Source organism: Bufo gargarizans, chromosome 3, assembly GCF_014858855.1.
Source record: "Bufo gargarizans isolate SCDJY-AF-19 chromosome 3, ASM1485885v1, whole genome shotgun sequence".
NCBI classification, from domain to species: Eukaryota; Metazoa; Chordata; class Amphibia; order Anura; family Bufonidae; genus Bufo; species Bufo gargarizans.
In genome coordinates this window covers 585,980,441-586,002,318 of record NC_058082.1, presented here as the reverse complement: position 1 = coordinate 586,002,318, position 21,878 = coordinate 585,980,441, and positions in this window count along the sequence as shown.

The following is a 21,878-nucleotide window of genomic DNA, read 5'->3' as shown; positions in this document are numbered from 1 at the left end:
GGCGGAGGAAGAGGCCGAGGCGGCAGCAGCAGAAGAGGTAGCAGGGGGAGCCTGAGCGACTTCCTTGTTTTTAAGGTGTTTACTCCACTGCAGTTCATGCTTTGCATGCAGGTGCCTGGTCATGCAGGTTGTGCTAAGGTTCAAAACGTTAATGCCTCGCTTCAGGCTCTGATGGCACAGCGTGCAAACCACTCGGGTCTTGTCGTCAGCACATTGTTTGAAGAAGTGCCATGCCAGGGAACTCCTTGAAGCTGCCTTTGGGGTGCTCGGTCCAAGATGGCGGCGGTCAGTAGCAGGCGGAGTCTCTTGGCGGCGGGTGTTCTGCTTTTGCCCACTGCTCCCTCTTTTGCTACGCTGTTGGCTCGGTCTCACCACTGCCTCTTCCTCCAAACTGTGAAAGTCAGTGGCACGACCTTCATTCCATGTGGGGTCTAGGACCTCATCGTCCCCTGCATCGTCTTCCACCCAGTCTTGATCCCTGACCTCCTGTTCAGTCTGCACACTGCAGAAAGACGCAGCAGTTGGCACCTGTGTTTCGTCATCATCAGAGACTGAGGTGGTATTCCCATGTTCTCATCATCAGGAAACATAAGTGGTTGTGCGTCAGTGCAGTCTATGTCTTCCACCGCTGGGGAAGGGCTAGGTGGATGCCCTTGGGAAACCCTGCCAGCAGAGTCTTCAAACAGCATAAGAGACTGCTGCATAACTTGAGGCTCAGACAGTTTCCCTGATATGCATGGGGGTGATGTGACAGACTGATGGGGTTGGTTTTCAGGCGCCATCTGTGCGCTTTCTGCAGAAGACTGGGTGGGAGATAATGTGAACGTGCTGGATCCACTGTCGGCCACCCAATTGACTAATGCCTGTACCTGCTCAGGCCTTACCATCCTTAGAACGGCATTGGGCCCCACCATATATCGCTGTAAATTCTGGCGGCTACTGGGACCTGAGGTAGTTGGTACACTAGGACGTGTGGATGTGGCAGAACGGCCACGATCTCTCCCAGCACCAGAGGGTCCACTAACACCACCACAACCATGTCCACGTCCGCGTCCCTTACTAGATGTTTTCCTCATTGTTATCGTTCACCACAACAACAAAAATATTATTTGGCCCAATGTATTGTATTCAAATTCAGCTGAATATAAATTTGAGGCCTAGTATTTAGGCGCTGGGTGACAGGTATAGATTTACTGACAGAATTAGACTTGGAAATTCACAGTAGCGTGTGTGTGAAGTTATTCTGAATGACCCTATGTGCACCTTGAATATTATATACCCTTTTAGGGATGTATTTAAAGTAGGCCTGATACAGCAGAAACCACTAAATTAGGAAATTGCTAAATTGGGAATTGTATTTCAACCCAGAACAAAAAATGTGCTTTGACGGACACTAAATAACTTGCCCAGCCAGAACAGTACAGCAGTAACGACAGATTTAGCGGGATATAAATTTGAGGCCTAGTATTTAGGCGCTGGGTGACAGGTATAGATTTACTGACGGAATTAGACTTGGAAATGCACAGTAGCGTGTGTGTGAAGTTATTCTGAATGACCCTATGTGCACCTTGAATATTATATACCCTTTTAGGGATAGATTTAAAATAACTCTGATACAGCAGAAACCACTAAATTAGGAAATTGCTAAATTGGGAATTGTATTTCAACCCAGAACAAAAAATGTGCTTTGACGGACACTAAATAACTTGCCCAGCCAGAACAGTACAGCAGTAACGACAGATTTAGCGGGATATAAATTTGAGGCCTAGTATTTAGGCGCTGGGTGACAGGTATAGATTTACTGACGGAATTAGACTTGGAAATGCACAGTAGCGTGTGTGTGAAGTTATTCTGAATGACCCTATGTGCACCTTGAATATTATATACCCTTTTAGGGATAGATTTCAAATAGCTCCGATACAGCAGAAACCACTAAATTAGCAAATTGCTAAATTGGGAATTGTATTTCAACCCAGAACAAAAAATGTGCTTTGACGGACACTAAATAACTTGCCCAGCCAGAACAGTACAGCAGTAGCGACAGATTTAGCGGGATATAAAATTGAGGCCTAGTATTTAGGCGCTGGGTGACAGGTATAGATTTACTGATGGAATTAGACTTGGAAATGCACAGTAGCGTGTGTGTGAAGTTATTCTGAATGACCCTATGTGCACCTTGAATATTATATACCCTTTTAGGGATAGATTTTAAATATCTCGGATACAGCAGAAACCACTAAATTAGGAAATTGCTAAATTGGGAATTGTATTTCAACCCAGAACAAAAAATGTGCTTTGACGGACACTAAATATCTTGCCCAGCCAGAACAGTACAGCAGTAATGACAGATTTAGCGGGATATAAATTTGAGGCCTAGTATTTAGGCGCTGGGTGACAGGTATAGGTTTACTGACGGAATTAGACTTGGAAATGCACAGTAGCGTGTGTGTGAAGTTATTCTGAATGACCCTATGTGCACCTTGAATATTATATACCCTTTTAGGGATAGATTTAAAATAGCTCTGATACAGCAGAAACCACTAAAATAGGAAATTGCTAAATTGGGAATTGTATTTCAACCCAGAACAAAAAATGTGCTTTGACGGACACTAAATAACTTGCCCAGCCAGAACAGTACAGCAGTAACGACAGATTTAGCGGGATATAAATTTGATGCCTAGTATTTAGGGGCTGTGTGACAGGTATAGATTTACTGACAGAATTAGACTTGGAAATGCACAGTAGCGTGAGTGTGAAGTTATTCTGAACGACCCTATGTGCACCTTGAATATTATATACCCTTTTAGGGATAGATTTAAAATAGCTCTGATACAGCAGAAACCACTAAATTAGGAAATTGCTAAATTGGGAATTGTATTTTAACCCAAAACAAAAAATGTGCTTTGACGGACACTAAATAACTTGCCCAGACAGAACAGTACTTCGGTAATGACAGATTTAGCGGGATATAAATTTGAGGCCTAGTATTTAGGCGCTGGGTGACAGGTATAGATTTACTGACAGAATTAGACTGGGATATGGCCAAAAAATAACCACACTATTGCTGGTTAAATGCAGTTGGTGTGACAGCTTGACCAACCACACTACTGAGGGTTAAATGCAGTTGGTGACGGGCGCAGCTTGCCCCTGATGTAGTATATGGCCAAAAAATGAACAGACTATTGCTGGTTAAATGCACTTGGTGTGACAGCTTGACTAACCACACTACTGAGGGTTAAATGCACTTGGTGACGGGCGCAGCTTGCCCCTGATGTAGTATATGGCCAAAAAAAAAAACTGACTATTGCTGGTTAAATGCACTTGGTGTGACAGCTTCACCCTGATGTAGGCTTTAGCCAAAAAACAACCACACCATTGAGGTTTAAATGCACTTGGTGACAGGCGCAGCTTGCCCCTGATGTAGTATATGGCCAAAAAATAAACAGACTATTGCTGGTTAAATGCACTTGGTGTGACAGCTTCACCCTGATGTAGGTTTTAGCCAAAAAACAACCACGCCATTGAGGGTTAAATGCACTTGGTGACAGGCGCAGCTTGCCCCTGATGTAGTATATGGCCAAAAAATAAACAGACTATTGCTGGTTAAATGCACTTGGTGTGACAGCTTCACCCTGATGTAGGCTTTAGCCAAAAAACAACCACACTCTTGAGGGTTAAATGCACTTGGTGACAGGCGCAGCTTGCCCCTGATGTAGTATATGGCCAAAAAATAAACAGACTATTGCTGGTTAAATGCACTTGGTGTGACAGCTTCACCCTGATGTAGGCTTTAGCCAAAAAACAACCACACCATTGAGGGTTAAATGCACTTGGTGACAGGCACAGCTTGCCCCTGATGTAGTATATGGCCAAAAAATAAACAGACTATTGCTGGTTAAATGCACTTGGTGTGACAGCTTCACCCTGATGTAGGCTTTAGCCAAAAAACAACCACACCATTGAGGGTTAAATGCACTTGGTCGCAGCTTGTGCTGGCGCACCACAAGACACAAAATGGCCGCCGATCACCCCAGAAAAAGTGACTGACAAACGGTCTGGGCAGCCTAAAAACAGTGAGCAATTGAGTATCAGCAGCTCAGTGACCCACAGCTGCAGATCAATCGATTAATCAAGTCCTTTGGAGGAGTTAATTAGCCTAATCTCGCCCTACTGTCGCAGCCGCAACCTCTCCCTACGCTAATCAGAGCAGAGTGACGGACGGCGCTAAAATAGAGGCTGGGTCACATGGTGCTCTGGCCAATTACAGCCATGCCAATAGTAGGCATGGCTGTGATGGCCTCTTGGGGCAAGTAGTATGACGCTTGTTGATTGGCTGCTTTGCAGCCTTTCAAAAAGCGCCAAGAAAGCGTCACAAAAGCGCCAAGAAAGCGACGAACACCGAACCCGAACCCGGACTTTTACGAAAATGTCCGGGTTCGGGTCCATGTCATGGTCACCCCAAAATTCGGTACGAACCCGAACTATACAGTTCGAGTTCGCTCATCCCTAGTAGTGAGCCTACACCACTCATATTCCTTGAAAAAGCGACCGCAAAACACGGGTCGGGATTCAGGACTATTCTGGTCTGTATATGCTACATAATTGTCTCCTGTATGTATTGATCCATTTTGTGGCACTTTACACTTTACTTATGGTTGGGGTTTATTGATATCCTCTATCTATGGGAGAAATGTTTTATCTGTATGCATCATGAATAGTGGTCCTGTTGGTATTTTTCCTGTGAATGTAATGATGCGAACATATATGAAACTCTATTCTTATATATGAAACTTCTCATTTCTAGAGTATGGTTTTGCTCCTCCGCTCCAGAGTGTAATAATTGGCTGGGTTTGGTTGAGAAGGTGAAAAGCTACGAGAAGATCTTGTATAAACAACGAGGAGCATACTTAAAGTGGGATAAATTGTGGAAAGACTGGGATACGACCAACTAATTTAACTTTTTTTTTTTTTTTTTTTTTTTTTTTTTTTTTTTGTTTTTGTCTGCAAGGTGGGGGGTGGGGGGGGGGTAAGGTGGGGGATTTTTTGGGGAAGATCCAATTGTCCGGCTTCTTTGTGTATGCAATGTATTAATGTAGAATGTGAAGCCATAATAGAGCATTGGAGCATCTTTGGAAATGCCGGGGGCTGGCAGGACTCACCGGTATTAGATATTGGTTAACTCTTGATCAATTTAAAATATTGACTAACATTCTGGTGAGGGTTCGGGGCTCGGGATCTTGGGGGGTCCGGGCATCGGGTGCGACCCGGGATGCGGCTTTTTCTCTTGGACGTGAGTTTTTACTACGGGCAGCGATTTGACACGGGTGTGGTTTGGGTCCCTCATTTGTTCCTTCTTAATGAACTGGAGTTGATGCCGGGCTCTGCCCTCCTAATGAGACAGTGCTGGCTGGCTATTTTTCTTTTCTCTCCCCAAGTGCTGGGGATTGTTGAGTGACACTTTGATTTGTGTCCCCTCTCCATGAGACACCGTGGAGAACCCATGCGAGTTATGCTTAAACAAGCCATTAACATTTAATCCAACTATATGGGGATGAGGCAGGAAATCCTGGGAGTGGGTTTTATACCACTGGGATAGAAGACTGCTGGACCCCCCTCCCCTTCTCTTCGGTTTTACGGAAGGGTGCGATCAAAGATCGCTGTGAGCTTGCCCCACACGGGATAGGTGAGCACCAGAGATTCGCCCCACGGGTGTTGGTCCTGTCAGTGGTGCTTACTTGCGTCTGAGGGAGGCCGTGGGGGGTGCGTGTTCGCTGCTCGGTGGGCCGCCCGGGTCTCGGGCCTATGCTCCCTCTCAGTATGGAGATAATAACATTAAATAAGATCTCGTTTTTTATCTGTAATGCTAAACCCTTTGATGCCGGGCTGGTCCTGCTTTTCCCCCAGGCAGTGAGACCTTTAGTTGATTTTAGTTAATATCTATATAATTATGGGTATTTGCATGAAATCATATTTAATTATGCTTTAAGGACTAGAACTGACGGACTTTTGGATCTTATAGCATTGTAAATGGTATATTGTTATGTATTTTTTTGTATGAGAATTTAAAAAAATAAAAGTTTATATAATAAAAAAAAAATATATGAAACTCTATTTTAAACGCGTGTGTGCCCATTCCAGAAAGTCATCTACAGCTGCCGCTGGTCTGGGCTGCAGCAGCGCTTGCAATTGCCAGCTCACGACTGTTGTGCGACGTGAGCATGCACTGGAACTCCACTTTACACATGTTGGCCAGGCTTTGTGAGCAGCAGAGGGCAGTAGTGGAATACCAGCTGCAACATGGTTGTCGCCTTTCCAGTCAGCTTCTGCTCTTCACAAGCGACGAGTGGGCATGGATGTCTGACCTCTGTGAGGTTTTATGCAACTTCGAGGAATCAACACAGATGGTGAGCGGTGATGCCGCTATTCTCAGCGTAACCATCCCACTTCTGTGTCTACCAAAATGCTCACTGCTTACAATGAAGGAGTGAAGGAGGACGCTTTGCATGTGCAAGAAGTGGAAACGGGGGAAGACAGTACACAGGGTGATAGCCAGACCACCCTTAGTTTGTCTTCTTAGCGTGAATTGAATGATGATGATGATGAGGAGGAGGACGAGCAGGAGACGGTTGACTCCGCTACAGAGGGTAGTACCCATAGCAGGTTTATTCCCAGGGGCGTAGCGTCGGGGGGGGCCAGGGGGGGCGTTGCCCCGGGCGCCAAACTGCAGGGGGGCGCTCCGGCGCCGGCTGAAAGATTTTATATTGTAATTTTTTTCACTTTGCGGCATGCGGCGCAACGGCCGGCCAGAGTCTGAGGCAGAGAGCTCAGCTGTTTAGTGCGTGCGCCCGCCCGGCCCTGATGCAGATGATTCATTTGTGCGGTCGCGGCGGGCGGGCGCACTACTGGTTAACTGAACAGTTCACTAGCTAGACTAATTAACATACATCTTGATTGGCGGCTGGCGCCGCCTCCTTCTCCTCGCCGCCTCCTTCTCCTAGTGCTAGTGGCATTGGCAATCATAAGGCTGGCCGCTGGCCTCGCTCCCTCCGGCTCCGCCCACTTTCCAGGCGGGAAACACAGTGCGGAGTGCGGGAGCCAGCAGAAGATTGCCAGGAGGCAGGAGCAGGAGGCGGCGCCGCGGCAGAAGAGTCAGTCGGAGTCTGTTATATGGACTTGGGGGGCTTTTTGTAGGGGCTGAAGGGAGGAGGAATAATCATTGTACACTGGAGACTGTTAGAGGGGTCTGAAGAGAGGGGGGTGAAGTGATATTATTTACATGGGACTGTATGCTGGAGAGGCTAAAGGCAGAGAGAGTGATGTATTTTACATGGGACTGTATGCTGGAGGGGCTGAAGGCAGGAGAGGTGATATTATTTTACATGGGGACTGTATGCTGGAAGGGCTGAAGGCCGGGGAAGGTTTGTATTTTACATGGGACTGTATTTTGGAGGGGCTGAAGTCGGGGCGTGATGTATTTTACATGGGACTGTATGCTGAAGGAGCTCTAGGCAGGCAGCGAAGAGAGGAAGGGTGATATTATTTACATGGGACTGTATGCTGGAGGGGCTGAAGAGCGCCATAATTATTACTATTCGGGTCCATTCACACGTCCGTAGTGTTTTGCGGATCCGCAATACACCCGGCCGGCACCCCCATAGAACAGCCTATTTTTGTCCACAGCTGCGGACAAGAATAGCACATGTTCAATTTTTTTCCAGAGCCACGGACCGGAAGTTCGGCAGGCCGCTCCGGAAATGCGGATGCGAAGAGCACACTGTGTGCTTTCCGCATCCATTCCGTCCCCATAGAGAATGCATGGGCCCGCACCCATTCCACACAATTGCGGAATGGATGCAGACACATTTTGCGGACGTGTGAATGGAGCCTAATACAGAGGGGGCCATTATAATATTAAAGGGAACCTGTCACCAGGATTTTGTGTATAGAGCTGAGGACATGGGTTGCTAGATGGCCGCTAGCACATCCGCAATACCCAGTCCCCAGAGCTCTCTGCGCTTTTATTGTGTTAAAAAACAGTTTTGATCCATATGCAAATGACCGGATATGAGTCCTGTATCCGGAGATGAGTCAAGCGGAAAGGAGCCCAGCACCGCCCCGCGTCCTCCGAATCTCCTCCTTGCTGGCTGACGTCACAGAGCTGGAGCGCCGAAATCTCGCGATGCGCGAGCTAGCGCATGCGTAGTTCGTTCCCTGTGCTGATGCCAGTACAGGGAATGAACATGATGCCAACACTGCGCATGCGCTAGCTCGTGCATCACGCGATTTCGGCGCTCCAGCTCTGTGACATCAGGGGACTGGGGTTTGCAGATGTAGGGATTGGGTATTGCAGATGTGCTAGTGGCCATCTAGCAGCCCATGTCCCCAGCTCTATGCGCAAAATCCTGGTGACAGGTTCCCTTTAAGAATAATAATAACACAGAGGGGCCAGTATATATTATAATTACACAGAGGGCATTATACTTCTGGGCACTGCGGGTGGAGGGGAGGTCTGTTATCTGAGGATGATAGTAAAGTGAGGAATCTAACCATTTTTCTGTGAAACTCTGCAGAGTCGCGGCTGAAAGAAGGTATCATGGCGGTCTTATGTCCGAATGAAGACGTTGAGGAAGGTCTACATGACAGGAGATGTCACTGGAGGTAACAGGTATGTGCTGCTGTACTCTACTGTATAGTGTGTACCATTATATGTAATGCCCATCCACATATCTGTTTAGGGGGGGGTGGCTATAGGATTTGGCCCACACTGCCGAAGCCTGCCCCCAGACTTCAGGTCACACTGTACGTGTTCTGAATTCTGGGGCCTCACACCCATCTACTACATTATCTGTACTCAGAGTTACCACTGTGTTATCTGTGGTATTACATAGGACTGCAGGTGACATCTGCTACATTATCTGTACTCAGTTATCACTTTGTTATCTGTGGCGTTTCATAGGACTGTAGGTGACATGTACTGCATTATTTGTAAAAAGGGGCGGGTTCACAGGTTGGGGGGGGGGCGCAATACTTGGCTTGCCCCGGGCGCTGGCAACCCACGCTACGCCACTGTTTATTCCATCTGTTCAGCGTGGAAGAGGAAGAAGAGAATGAGGAGATTGAGAGTCATCCTCCTGACGAAGACAGCAAAGTCTTGTCTGTTGGGACTCTGGCACATATGGCCGACTTTATGTTATGCTGCCTTTCCCGTGACCCCCGCGTTATGCGCATTTTGGCCAACACCGATTACTGGTTGTTCACCCTTCTCGACCCCCGCTACAAAGAGAACTTCTCATCTCTTATTCCTATGGTGGAAAGGACTAGCAAAATGGTGCAGTACCTGAAGGTCCCTGGACAACCAAGGAGGGAAGAAGAGGGGAACACACAGGAGTTCCAACAGAGGCAGGGCAACACTTTCTAAGGCCTAGGACAGTTTCATGACACCCCACTAGCATAATCAACCTGATGTGCGGCCTACTGTCACAAGGAGGGAAAAGTTTTGGAAGATGGTAAAGGAGTACATAGAAGATCGCGTCAGCGTCCTCAGTGATCCCTCTGTGCCTTACAATTATTGGGTGTCCATGCTTGTACACATGGCACAAACTGGCGTTCTACGCTTTGGAGGTGCTGGCCTGCCCTGCTACCAGCGTTTTGTCAGAGACAGTATTTAGTGCTGCTGGGGACATAATAACGGATAAGTGCTTCTGCCTCTCAAATAAAAATGCTGACAGGTTGACTCTTATAAAAATGAAAAAAGCCTGAATTGCCCCTGACTTCTCTACTCCACCAGAGGAAAGCGGCTGAACATAAAGGCACTTTAAATATGGCTTTTAGGGTGCATTAAATACACTTTATTCCCATGCAGCCCTTCTACCTAAAAAAAGGGTACATGGTTCAATCTTCCTTTTCTCATCCTCCTCCTCCTCCTCCTCCATCATATCAACATGCTTATTACGCTCCCCTCATTACTAATGTTTTAGAGGGTCAGCTCAACAGCAGGTCCTCGCTGCTAATGTTTTAGAGGGTCAGCTTAGCAGCAGACCCTCACCCCTAATGTTTTAGATGGTCACCAGCAGGCTCTCGGTCATAATGTTTTAGATGGCCAGATCAGCAGCAGGCCCTCACCCCAAACATTTTAGAGGGTCAGAGCAGCAGCAGACCCTCACCCCTAATTTTTTAGATGGTCATATCAGCAGCAGACCCTTACCCCTAATTTTTTAGATGGTCAGCTCAGTAGCAGACTCTCACCCCTAATTTTTTAGATGGCCAGATCAGCAGCAGGCCCTCACCCCAAACGTTTTAGAGGGTCAGAGCAGCATCAGACCCTTACCCCTAATGTTTTAGATGGTCATATCAGCAGCAGACCCTTACCCCTATTTTTTTAGATGGTCAGCTCAGTAGCAAACTCTCACCCCTAATTTTTTAGATGGTCAGAACAGCAGCAAGCCCTCGCCCATAATGATTTAGAGGGTCACCAGCAGGCCCTTCCTCCTAATGTTTTTGAGGGTCACCAGCAGGCCATCAATCATAATTTTTCAAGGGTGTGTATGATGTACTCCTTTATGTGCAATAAAGGGTGTATTGGAGTGGCGGTTCCTATAATTTTTGGCAGTCCTTTCACTTAGTGCATAGGCTTTATGACTGTAGGAGTCCCACTACCTGAACAATTGTACCACAATGTGAATGAGGCCCTCCTTTATGTGATATTCAGTTTGTATCGGAGTGCCTCTTCCTTTAAAATTTTGGCAGCACTTGCACTTTATATACAAGTAAATATACAGGGCATAATGTTTCCTAACAATTTTCCCTCCGTCTAAAATCGATTTTATCTTCATTTTGGTGCGTATTATTGTCAGTCTGTAAAAGAGGCATACTACTCAGACAACATCGTTCCCAGCAGCGACCTGGGAGTCCAAGATGCATCCAGACATCCTCCCCATGCTGTTTCCTAAATATTTTAGTGGTGTTTCCATTAATTTCTGACCTTTTCCTGTGAACCAGACACCCTCCCCTCTTGAGAGCAGGGGGTGCCTGGTTTAATGCTCGGGTTCTCCCATTGACTTCCATTGTGCTCGGGTGCTCTGTAGAGCACCCGAGCATCCCAAAGTGTTCTACTCGAGCACCCGAGCACTTTGGTGCTCGATCAACACTAGTTACAAACTTTCCAGCCCAAAGCCTTTCAGGTTTATTTTGAACAAATCCAATAACACTAAAAGGGTAGTGGTTTATACCAGCCTGAGTGATAACGTAAAATACAAGTCTGAAATCTGTCAAAATTTAATTTTTTTCTTGGTTTAAGTTTGGGAAAAAAGCATTTGTGTGTCTTACAATACAAGAGGTTGTGGACGGTTTACATATTTGAGTAAAAACATGATATACTAGGCCGAAATACGTGTTAGTGCAGCTCCAGGTGGGAAATAATCACATAGTAGGTTGAAAACTATTGTTCTTTATACAAACCGGATTCCAAAAAGGTTGGGACACTATACATATCGTGAATAAAAACTGAATGCAATGATGTGGAGGTGCCAACTTCTAATATTTTATTCAGAATAGAACCTAAATCACGGAACAAAAGTTTAAACTGAGAAAATGTACCATTTTAAGGGAAAAATATGTTGAATCAGAATTTCATGGTGTCAACAAATCCCCAAAAAGTTGGAACAAGGCCATTTTCCCCACTGTGTGGCATCTCCCCTTTTCTTACAACACTCAACAGACGTCTGGGGACCGAGGAGACCAGTTTCTCAAGTTTATAAATAGGAATGCTCTCCCATTCTTGTCTAATACAGGCCTCTAACTGTTCAATCGTCTTGGGCCTTCTTTGTTGCACCTTCCTCTGTATGATGCGCCAAATGTTCTCTATAGGTGAAAGATCTGGACTGCAGACTGGCCATTTCAGTATCCGTATCCTTCTCCTACGCAGCCATGATGTTGTGATTGATGCAGAATGTGGTCTGGCATTATCTTGTTGAAAAATGCAGGGTCTTCCCTGAAAGAGATGACGTCTGGATGGGAGCATATGTTGTTCTAGAACCTGAATATATTTTTCTGCATTGATGGTGCCTTTCCAGACATGCAAGCTGCCCATGCTACACACACTCATACAACCCCATACCATCAGAGATGCAGGCTTCTGAACTGAGCGTTGATAACAACTTGGGTTGTCCTTGTCCTCTTTGGTCCAGATGACATGGCGTCCCCAGATTTCCAAAAAGAACTTCGAATCGTGACTCGTCTGAACACAGAACAGTCTTCCATTTTGCCACACTCCATTTTAAATGATCCCTGGCCCAGTGAAAATGCCTGAGCTTGTGGATCTTGCTTAGAAATGGCTTCTTCTTTGCACTGTAGAGTTTCAGCTGGCAACGGCGGATGGCACGGTGGATTGTGTTCACTGACAATGGTTTCTGGAAGTATTCCTGAGCCCATTCTGTGATTTCCTTTACAGTAGCATTCCTGTTTGTGGTGCAGTGTCGTTTAACCACCTCCCGACCGCTGTACGCACCGATGCGTCCGGGAGGTGGTTGATTTGTTCCTCCTGGACGCATCGGCGCGTCTTCTCGCGAGACGCGAGATTACGTCACAGCCGGCCCGCGCATGCGCATCGCGGGCCGGCATTTCGAAGCAAAGTATTTCGTCAGCAGCCTGCCGGCCACGATCATTGGCTGGCAGGCTGCTGATTTTTAAAAAATCCAATCAGCAGCCATTTAACCCCACATATTAGTAAATATGATGGGGTTATATGGCTGCTGTGCTCCTCTGCTCCTTCTTTTGGTCGGTTGGTTCCAGCAGAGGAGCAGAGGAGCACACATCACTGTGAGTACCCACTACACCACACTTAGCCCCCAGATCACCCCAATTAACCCTTTGATCACCCCTTTGATCGCCCCTGTCAATCACTAGTGAAAGGAAAAAAGTGATCAGTGCAAACTGTCACTTTTTTTTTTCACTGGTATTGACCGCTAGGTTTCAGTATAGTTTAGGCCCCTTGGTTAGGTAGTTTAGGGATCGGTTAGCGCCCAGCCCACCGCACCGCAGTCCGTTATTCGCTTATTAGCATATCGCTAATCAGCATTTGTACTTTTATAGTATCTGGAAGTGATCAAAACTGATCACGGTCAGATCTATAATAGTACTAGTGTCACTTTAGTTCTCCCTCCACCCAAAACGCAGTGTTTGCCCGATCAGGCCTGATCGGTCGCCCACACGTGCGTTCGTCCACACCCGCCCCACCGCAGTGACAAAAAAAATTATTTTTTTTTGATCGCTGCACATTCACTTTACACGCACTGCGGCGATAAAAAAATCAGTTTTGATATTTTTTATCAACCGCAGCAGCCTCCGGTACTTCGCTAGCCTCCCATTTGTAAGACAGGCTTGATTTTTTTTTCTTGGGTAGTCTCAGGGAATACCCCTAAATTTAGTTGCCCACATGTCTAACAGGGGGTATTCTTCTGAAGAGGCCTACAGGCTTCTGACCCAGTCGGATGAGGAGTGGGAACCCTCATCTGATGAATCCAGCGGGTCAGAATACGAACCTGTAGAAAGCAGTGGCTCTCTGACCCAAAGTTCGGACGAGGAGGCTGAGGTCCCTGATAGCACCAGGCGTACCCGGCCCCGTGTCGCTAGACCGCAGGTTGCGCAGGATCCGCTTCAAGAGCAGCAGAGTGGGGCTGGTGCTGTCGGATTACGTGGTGAGGCATACACCAGCAGCCCAGCCCTTCCTGGACCTAGTACCAGCACTGCCGTACAACCTGGTGAAGTAGCGAGCACCAGAAGGGCAGTTGAAGCTGGTACGGTGGCACGTGCAGTAGTGACCCCGTCGCAGCCACCGCAAAGACGTGCCCGTAGAGCCCCTAGAATCCCAGAGGTGCTGGCAAACCCTGATTGGCAGTCCCCAACTTCAGCCGCACCCGTAGTTTTCCCTTTCACCGCCCAGTCTGGAGTTCGGGTTGAGACAGCTCAGATCGATTCGGCCCTGGGATTTTTTGAGCTGTTCTTGACTGCGGAGCTTTTAGACTTAGTCGTGGCAGAGACAAACAGGTATGCCACACAATTTATCACCGCTAACCCGGGAAGCTTTTATGCCCAGCCTTTCCGGTGGAAACCAGTCCAAGTTTCCGAATTTAAAACTTTTCTGGGCCTCCTCCTCAACATAGGCCTGACAAAAAAGCATGAATTGCGGTCATATTGGTCCACGAACCCGATTCATCACATGCCCATGTTCTCTGCTGCTATGTCCAGGACACGATTTGAGGTCATCCTGCGTTTCCTGCACTTTAGTGACAACACCGCCTCCCGTCCCAGGGGCCACCCTGCTTTTGACCGGCTCCACAAAATTCGGCCCCTCATAGACCATTTCAACCTGAAATTTGCAGATTTGTATACCCCTGAGCAAAACATCTGCATAGACGAGTCCCTGATACATTTTACCGGGCGCCTTGGCTTCAAACAATACATCCCAAGCAAGCCGGTATGGGGTCAAATTGTATAAGCTCTGTGAAAGGGCCACAGGCTATACCCACAAATTTCGGGTCTATGAGGGAAAAGATCAGACCCTGGAGCCGGTCGGTTGCCCTGACTACCTGGGGAGCAGTGGGAAGACAGTTTGGGACTTGGTGTCACCCTTATTCGGCAAGGGGTACCATCTTTATGTGGACAATTTCTACACAAGTGTGGCCCTCTTTAGGCATTTGTTTCTAGAACGGATTGGCGCCTGTGGTACCGCGCGAACTAGTCGCGCGGGCTTCCCCCAACGGCTCGTTAGCACCCGTCTTGCAAGGGGGCAGAGGGCCGCACTGTGTAACGAAGAACTGCTCGCAGTGAAATGGAGAGACAAGCGTGACGTTTACATGCTCTCCTCCATTCACGCAGACACGACAATACAAATTGAGCGAGCAACCCGTGTCATTGAAAAGCCCCTCTCAGTCCACGACTATAACCTCCACATGGGAGGGGTCGACTTCAATGACCAGATGTTGGCTCCGTATTTAGTTTCCCGACGCACCAGACGCTGGTATAAGAAGGTGTCTGTATATTTAATTCAATTGGCTCTGTACAATAGTTTTGTTCTCTACAGTAAGGCTGGGAGAACTGGATCCTTCCTCAAATTTCAGGAAGAGATCATCGCGAACCTCCTGTATCCAGGAGGTTCCGTGGCCCCATCCACCAGTGTAGTTAGCCGTCTACACGAGCGACACTTCCCCAGTGTCGTTGCTGGTACCTCAAACCGACCGCCACCCCGAAAAAAATGTTGTGTCTGTAGCAGGAGTGGAATAAGGCGTGACACCCGCTATTTCTGTCCTGACTGTCCCGACCACCCTGCCCTATGCTTAGGGGAGTGTTTCCGAAAGTACCACACACAGGTACACCTAGCATAGGGATCATCTCACCAGGATAGGCACACAGGGCTATTAGGGCCCATTCACTCACAGCTGCTGCAAACGTCTCCTTTCACATGGGACAAAGTGCATAACGCACTTCGCCACATCTTTGGGCGATTTGCGCTTTGCACATTGACCCATGGGGAAGGAGAGGTTTGTTCTATAAAGGTAAAAAAACAAAAAAAAAAAAACAGGTAAGCAAACAGGTTAATGTTTAGTTCCAAAAGTTAAAGTTACATGTTCTGTTCCAAAGTTAATAAAATTATTGCGTTGTGGCCTGGTTTTTTCTTTTTGTTTTTTTTTTGTTTTTTTTTGTCTTGGAAAGAAGACACCCCAAGGTATTCTGTGAGGGGCATGGTGAGTTCCTAGAATTTTTTATTTTTTGTCGCAAGTTAGTGGAATATGAGACTTTGTAAGGAAAAAAAAAAAAAAAAAAACATCATCATGTTCCGCTAACTTGTGACAAAAAAAAAAAAATTCTAGGAACTCGCAGTGCCCCTCACGGAATACCTTAGGGTGTCTTCTTTCCAAAATGGGGTCACTTGTGGCGTAGTTATACTGCCCTGGCAATTTAGGGGCCCATATGTGTGAGAAGAACTTTGCAATCAAAATGTGTAAAAAATGGCCTGCAAAATCCGAAAGGTGCACTTTGGAATATGTGCCCCTTTGCCCACCTTGGCAGCAAAAAAGTGTGACACATCTGGTATCAGCCGTACTCAGGAGAAGTTGGGGAATGTGTTTTGGGGTGTCATTTTACATATACCCATGCTGGGTGAGAAAAATATCTTGGTCAAATGCCAACTTTGTATAAAAAAATGGGAAAAGTTGTCGTTTGCCAAGATATTTCTCTCACCCAGCATGGGTATATGTAAAATGACACCCCAAAACACATTCCCCAACTTCTCCTGAGTACGGCGATACCAGATGTGTGACACTTTTTTGATGCCAAGGTGGGCAAAGGGGCGCATATTCCAAAGTGCACCTTTCGAATTTCACCGGTCATTTTTTACAGATTTTGATTGCAAAGTACTTCTCACACATATGGGCCCCTAAATTGCCAGGGCAGTATAACTACGCCACAAGTGACCCCATTTTGGAAAGAAGACACCCCAAGGTATTCCGTGAGGGGCATGGTGAGTTCCTAGAATTTTTTATTTTTTGTCGCAAGTTAGTGGAATATGAGACTTTGTAAGGAAAAAAGAGAAAAAAAAAATCATCATTTTCCGCTAACTTGTGACAAAAAATAAAAAATTCTAGGAACTCGCAGTGCCCCTCACGGAATACCTTGGGGTGTCTTCTTTCCAAAATGGGGTCACTTGTGGCGTAGTTATACTGCCCTGGCAATTTAGGGGCCCATATGTGTGAGAAGTACTTTGCAATCAAAATCTGTAAAAAATGACCGGTGAAATCCGAAAGGTGCACTTTGGAATATGCGCCCCTTTGCCCACCTAGGCTGCAAAAAAGTGTCACACATGTGGTATCGCCGTACTCAGGAGAAGTTGGGGAATGTGTTTTGGGGTGTCATTTTACATATACCCATGCTGGGTGAGAAAAATATCTTGGTCAAATGCCAACTTTGTATAAAAAAATGGGAAAAGTTGTCTTTTGCCAAGATATTTCTCTCACCCAGCATGGGTATTTGTAAAATGACACCCCAAAACACATTCCCCAACTTCTCCTGAGTACGGCGATACCACATGTGTGACACTTTTTTGCTGCCAAGGTGGGCAAAGGGGCGCATATTCCAAAGTGCACCTTTCGGATTTCACCGGTCATTTCTTACACATTTTGATTGCAAAGTTCTTCTCACACATTTGGGCCCCTAAATTGCCAGGGCAGTATAACTACCCCACAAGTGACCCCATTTTGGAAAGAAGACACCCCAAGGTATTCCGTGAGGGGCATGGTGAGTTCCTAGATTTTTTTATTTTTTGTCGCAAGTTAGTGCAATATGAGACTTTGTAAGAAAAAAAAATAAAAAATCATCATCATTTTCCGCTAACTTGTGACAAAAAATAAAAAGTTCTATGAACTCACTATGCCCATCAGCGAATACCTTAGGGTGTCTACTTTCCGAAATGGGGTCATTTGTGGGGGTTTTCTACTGTCTGGGCATTGTAGAACCTCAGGAAACATGACAGGTGCTCAGAAAATCAGAGCCGTTTCAAAAAGCGGAAATTCACATTTTTGTACCATAGTTTGTAAATGCTATAACTTTTACCCAAACCATTTTTTTTTTTTGCCCAAACATTTTTTTTTTATCAAAGACATGTAGAACTATAAATTTAGCGAAAAATTTATATATGGATGTCGTTTTTTTTGCAAAATTTCACAGCTGAAAGTGAAAAATGTCATTTTTTTGCAAAAAAATCGTTACATTTTGATTAATAACAAAAAAAGTAAAAATGTCAGTAGCAATAAAATACCACCAAATGAAAGCTCTATTAGTGTGAAGAAAAGGAGGTAAAATTCATTTGGGTGGTAATTTGCATGACCGAGCGATAAACGGTGAAAGGAGTGTAGTGCCGAAGTGTAAAAAGTGGCCTGGTCATGAAGGGGGTTTCACCTAGCGGGGCTGAAGTGGTTAAGGGCCCGGAGATCACGGGCATCCAGTATGGTTTTACGGCCTTGACCCTTACGCACAGAGATTGTTCCAGATTCTCTGAATCTTCGGATGATGTTATGCACAGTTGATGATGATAGATGCAAAGTCTTTGCAATTTTTCGCTGGGTAACACCTTTCTGATATTGCTCCACTATCTTTCTGCGCAACATTGTGGGAATTGGTGATCCTCTACCCATCTTGGCTTCTGAGAGACACTGCCACTCTGAGAAGCTCTTTTTATACCCAATCATGTTGCAAATTGACCTAATTAGTGTTAATTGGTCTTCCAGCTTTTCGTTATGCTCAAATTTACTTTTTCCAGCCTCTTATTGCTACTTGTCCCAACTTTTTGGGGATTTGTTGACACCGTGAAAATTTGAATCAGCATATTTTTCCTTTAAAATGATACATTTACTCGGATTAAACGTTTGATCTGTCATCTACGTTCTATTACAAATAAAATATTGACATTTGCCATCTCCACATCATTGCATTCAGTTTTTATTCACAATTTGTTTAGTGTCCCAACTTTTTTGGAATCCGGTTTGTACACTTTAGTAAGCTTTTTTTTTATTTGCATATTTTAAAGCACAAAAGGCATAAGGCCCAAATCTGTTAGTGGTACCGATACTGCAGTATTTCCAAAGTCAACTGTCAGTAGCAATGCCTTCAGTGTGTTGTGGAAAGGGAAGACCATTGTATTGTGTGTCTTTTAGTTTCAGAAAATAGATTTGCAAACCGTACCATACTTTATGTGACTGTGTACATTTAAGCTAAAAAAATATCAGAGAATCGGAGGGGTTCCAAACAAAAGACCCAAAGCCAGAATGTGAGTAGTAGCAGCACCAGCTATGCGGCTAGAAGCAGTAGTAGTGGGCCGTAGTTGTCCCTGCTGACTTTGGAAAGGCGCAAAATTATCATTGAAGAGAAAAAGGATGAGATTGTGGATTGGGTGGCTCAATCCTCCTCTTAGTCATAGCAGGTGGATGTGGAGGTGACTTCTAAGTGTGACACCATTCCATGTACATTAGAAAGATGTGGTGAAGTGGTATGGGAGCTATATGAATGTACAGTTCCCGTATGCTCCAACAACAAAAAATGATACTATATTTGTCCACTGATAGAGAAGGACAATAATGGGGATGCTGGTAGAGGTAGTATGTACCAGGTAGTATTGGTTAGCACCAGAAAGGTGAAAAAAGAAAAAGAGAAAGAGAAGCTACTCTCATTCAGCGAATGGACAAAGAGGTAGATACATTCCTGATGTAGAATGGAAACCCTATATAGGGTGTGCAGATAAAATAATTAAAGCGCCATTTATAAAAATAAAAAAAATGGTATATCACTCACTTCACTGGTAGGATAATCTCAAGACACCTACAAACAACACCTCCCCAGCCAAATTGTCTCGAAGGATAGCAGGATTGATGGCAGCAGATTCCTTAGCAACTGAGCAAGAGAAACAGAGGGCATTGTATGCTATTTGGAATTCCATATGCAGCGGTAATTGTCTGGCCAATTCTTGGCATATTTGTAGGATCACATCTTGATCACCGCTGCACCCCATTATAGATAATGGGGCCGGACAGCATTCCAGTAGCAAGGAGGAATTCTGGATCCAGCAGGCTGCTCCCAGCCTGAACAGCCTGTCGGATTGACAAACGCAAATGTGAAACAAGCCTTAGAGTAGCTTTAACTGGATTCTGATACTCCTCATACATACTCAATGCCCTCCATAAGAAGAAATGGTACTCCAAGGCATCTCAGGCAGCCAAGCAAAGTTTCATTGCTGAGCTCTGGAAAAGTGTGGTTACTCAGAAAGTATTGAGATTCTGAACTAAGAGACTTAGGGGGTTATTTATTATCCTGAAATATACCTGTATTAGGCATAATTCAGGTTCAGACCGTGGAGCAAGGGTTAGTTGCGCTGCAATCTGTGACTTGGATGTGGGTGGGGAAAGGGATGGGGATGGGCTGGCAGGCCATCTCATTCATCATTTTATGCGCCTGTTTTAGGCAAAGATAATGGTCTAAATTTAATGCAGTTTCGAGTGGCGCTAGATGGGACTCTTCATAACTTTGGCGGATCCACTCCCAGATATATGGGTTATGGATTATTAAAGGAAAACTGTCACCAGGATAATCACTACTGAAGCAAATCCATAGCCGAATAACACTTAGTACCTTATTTCCAGATGTGCCTTTGTTTCAGCAATAGATGTTTTCTATTTTCTGAAAATCCAGTTTATTTGGTATGTAAATGAGCAAGTAAGGTGCCCAGAGGGATGTCTTTCTTGCAGGAAGGAGTCCAGGCACACCTCCTGCCACAATGTGTCCACCCACCCCTCCTACATCACATTCAAGCCATAACTCTGCCCCTCTTTTCCCTGCTCCCAGCATGAGGGCGGGCTTGTGCACTAGCAGAAGGTGTGCCTGGGTTTCTTCCTGCAAGAGTGACTCCCCTCTGGACACCTTACCGGCTCATTAGCATACCAAATAAACTGGATTTTCAGAAGATAGAAAACATCTATTGCTGAAAAAAAGGCACATCTGGAAATAAGGAACTAAGTGCTATTAGGCCATAGATTTACTTTAATAGTGATTATCCTGGTGACAGATTTCCTTTAAGGCTTAGGTCTAAAAGGCCAGTCTTAAAAAAATAACCTCCTTAGTTTTTCTCTCTTTTTTGGAAATCAGACTGGTTTGCATGTCTTTTTTCTAAAGAAACAGAAATGGATGAGAAAAAAAAATTGCTATTAGTTAGCACTGAATGAACAGTTTGTGGCTGCCACCAAGGTAAAATTGGTGCCAGCCTCAAACTGAACACTTTGAGAATACCACCAAAGAAAATTGTACTATCAAAGAACACTGATTGAATAGTTTGGGGCTATCACCAAAAATTTCATGGATAAAAAGAGGGGAAACTTGATCTATGAAGCACACATGGGTATGTATACTGGAGATGAGTAAATCAATTCTAGTAGTTTAGAATCCATCCTAATAAGGCCAAATATTTTGGGATTAATTTAAGCAAATCAAAAGAGGAATCCATAGAAGAAAGCATGTAATGTTTTAATTCTGAACAGATTAAAAAAGCTGAGTGTTCCACAACATCATAGCTTTCCATCATTGCTCAACCATTTAAACAGGCATTCTAGAATAATAGCTCTTCCACAACAAAGAAACGTCATTACTGTAGAGCAGATAGAAGTGGCTTTTCAAACTGGAAGGCCTGAGGGACCTCTGGGGTACTATTGATGAGTGAGTGCCGCCTTCTCTCTTTTTTTTTTTTTTTTTTTTTCTTCTACCCTTGATGACTCTGGCTGGGTACTATTTCTATTTTGGAGACTATTTAGTCTATGTGATAACTATTGCTAGGCCAGGTAATGCACCTCTCGGTTTCTAGAAAAGTATATGTAAATTAGCATGTCTAACATTAGCCAGAATAAGGGTAGGTTCACATCACTGTTTAGTTACATTCTTCTGAACAGAAAATGAAAAAAATATATACTTTATTTTGAGCATTCGCAATGCTCATTTTTTTTATCCGTTTTAGCCATTTCCATCTAAGATCTGTTATTTTAGATGGAAGAAAAATAACTTTTTAAATAACAGATTTCAGACAGAAATGGCTAAAATGGATGCAAAATGAACATTACTGATGCTCAAAATAATTATATATTTTTTTTTCTTCCTTTCTTCTGACAGATCATAAGAACAGAAAATTAAATGGTAATGTGCAGTGTTCCCTCTAAGCCTTGGCAGCTGCTGAGCGGGGTCGGCTCAGAGCTGGGCACAGTGCCATTAAAGGTGGGTGATAGGAAACCTAAGATAATTGTCACATTAAAGAGCATACAGTTTAACCCCTGCACCGTCCCATAAAATACAGT